This window comes from Arvicanthis niloticus, chromosome 7 (assembly GCF_011762505.2).
Source record: "Arvicanthis niloticus isolate mArvNil1 chromosome 7, mArvNil1.pat.X, whole genome shotgun sequence".
Classification (NCBI taxonomy): domain Eukaryota; kingdom Metazoa; phylum Chordata; class Mammalia; order Rodentia; family Muridae; genus Arvicanthis; species Arvicanthis niloticus.
This window is the reverse complement of record NC_047664.1, coordinates 36831612-36834595: the sequence shown is the minus strand read 5'-3', so window position 1 is coordinate 36834595 and position 2984 is coordinate 36831612. Positions and strand designations below refer to the sequence as shown.

At 44.8% G+C, this 2984-nt stretch overlaps 1 pseudogene; it reads left to right on the top strand.

Annotated features, from left to right (window-relative positions):
• The first annotated feature begins 360 nt into the window (after positions 1-360).
• On the top strand, positions 361-1541 carry LOC117712936 (glyceraldehyde-3-phosphate dehydrogenase pseudogene; annotated as a pseudogene).
• Positions 1542-2984: the final 1443 nt, after the last annotated feature.

The following is a 2984-nucleotide window of genomic DNA, read 5'->3' as shown; positions in this document are numbered from 1 at the left end:
AAACAACAAAACAACAACAACAACAACAGAGGAGGTTCACAGAACAGTATGTGTAGCCTGGTAAGAACCAGAGGGAAGCAGTACCATCTATGGTTATTTTTTCTGAATTTTGTGTATGTATTTATTTATTTTATATAGTGATGGCTGTTTTGTCTGCATGTATGTATTGCACCACATGTGTGCAGAGGCCAGAATGGGGCATCAGACTCCTAGGACTGAAGTTACAGATGGTTGTGAGCATTGGGAATAGGACCCAGGTCCTATGGAAGTCCTCTCGACAACTAAGGCTCATCTATGGTTGTCTCTAGAACCTCCCTCCACACCACAAAACACTAAACTTGAATTTCATCAAGTATCTATATGGCTCAGTATAAAAAAAGTGCAAGGGCTCTCTGCTCCTCCCTGTTCCAGAGACAGCCTCATCTTGTGCAGTGCCAGCCTCGTCCCGTAGACAAGATGTTGAAGGTCGGTGTGAACGGATTTGGCTGTATTGGGTGCCTGGTTACCAGGGCTGCCTTCGGCTCTGCACTTGGCAAAGTGGAGATTGTTGCCATCAACGACCCCTCCATTGACCTCAACTACATGGTCTACATGTTCCAGTATGACTCCACCCATGGCACATTCAATGGCACAGTCAATGCTGAGAATGGGAAGCTTGTCATCAATGGGAAGCCCAGCACCATCTTCCATGAGCAAGATCCTGATAACATCAAATGGGGTGATGCTGGTGCTGAGTATGTCATGGAGTCTACTGGCATCTTCACCACCATGGAGAAGGCTAGGGGCCACTTGAAGGGTGGGGCCTAAAGGGTCAACATCTCTGCCCCTTCTGCTGATGCCCCCATGTTTGTGATAGGTGTGAACCACGAGAAATATGACAACTTGCTCAAGATTGTCAGCAATGCATCCTGCACTACCAACTGCTTAGACCCCTGGCTAAGGTCATCCATGACAACTTTAGCATCATGGAAGGACTCATGACCATAGTCCATGCCATCACTGCCACTCAGAAGACTGTGGATGGCCCCTCTGAAAAGCTGTGGCATAATGGCTATGGGGCTGCCTAGAACATCATTCCTGCATCCACTGGTGCTCCCAAGGCTGTGGGCGAGGTCATCCCAAGCCGAAGGAGAAGCTCACTGGCATGGCCTTCCGTGTTTCTACCCACAACATATCCATGTGGATCTGACATGCCGCCTGGAGAAACCCACTAAGTATGATGACATCAAGAAGGTGGTGAAGCAGGCATCTGAGGGCCCACTGAAGGGCATCCTGGGCTACACTGAGGACCAGGTTGTCTCCTGCAACTTCAACAACAACTCACACTCTTCCACCTTTGATGCTGGGGCTGGCATGGCTCTCAATGGCAACTTTGTAAAGCTTATTTCCTGGTATGATAATGAATATGGCTACAGCAACAGGGTCATGGACCTCATGGCCTACATGGCCTCCAAGAAGTAAGAAACCCTGGACCACCCACCCCAGCAAGGACACTGAGAGCGAGAGAGAGGCCCTCGGTTGCTGAGGAGTCCCTGTCCCCAACACTGAGCATCTCCCTCACAGTTTCCATCCCAGACCCCACAATAACAGGAGGGGCCTAGGGACCCCTCCCTACTCTCTGAAATACCATCAATAAACATTTGCTGCACCCTCCCAAAAAATAAAAAATAAAAGAAGTGCAAGGTCCAACAAGATGGTTCAATGGGTAAACGCACTTCCCACAAACCTGACAACCTGAGTGCAGTCTAGTGTAAAAAGAGAACTGATTGCAGAGAGTCGTCCTCTGACCTCTACTTGCATGCTGTGGCCCGCATCAACACGCCACACATGTTCATATCTTCATACACAACACACACACACACACACACACACACACACACACACACAATAATAACAATAAATAAGTTAGTTTTAAATGTTTTGAGGTAGAGAAACAGGCTCACTATCCCAAAGAACTTGTCACAGTTTCTTTTCTAATGCTGCAATAAAACTTAATAATGAGTTTATTCAGAGCTTATAGTGTTACAAGACAAGCCCAGCAGGAAACTCTTATAGCTGCAAAGAAAGTTTTTATCGCTTGCCAGCGGCTGCATGGAGAACTTACCCAGAAAAGACTGAAAAATCTACAACCTAGAAACCAGTTTGCTCAGTAAGTTCACAGGCTAAAGACTTAGGGAAATAAACTATTATCAATGTTTGTTGTTGTTGTTCTGTCTTGAGACAGGTTCACTGTAGACTTGCTTGGGACTTGCTACATAGCCTAAACTGATTTTGGAATCATGAGCCTTCTGTCTCAGCCCCTGGAGTACTGGGATTATATGAGTGTACTATCATAGCTGGCAAACTATTAACAATTTTAAAAAGACATTTCAACCAGATGCGGTGTATTAATTTTGTTCAGATTGTGACTCAAATAAACCAAGCATAAAAATATACTTTGGAAGCAGCTGGACAACATTGAACACAGATCAGAGTTTATGGAATGCTAAATTCACTAATGTGCACCCCAAATTCTTATCTTACCTTCAGTATAACTGTATTTGAAGTAAGCAAGTAATTGAGGTTAACTGAGGATATATCATGGGACCCTAATTCAATAGAATTTGTGTTTTTATAAGAAGAGACACTAGTAGGCTAGGCATGGTGGCACACACCTTTAATCCCAGCACCTGAAGGCAGAGGCAAGATCTCTGTGTGTTCTGGGCCAGCCAGGGCAACATAGTGAGACCTTGTTAAAAGAACACACACCCACAAAACAAAGCAAAACAAAACCAACAAGAGACACCAAAGGGTTTGCTCTGTCTTCACAATATAAGGACTGAGAGAAAGTAGCCCCTGTGGACGCTCACTAGAAACCCTCTAGGTACCTTGATTTTGGACTTTCTAGCCTCCAAAACTGTAAAAATAATTTTTGGGTTTTTTTTTCTTTTTTTTACATTTTATTGGTTCTTTGTGAATTTCGCATCAGGTACCCCAATCCTGCA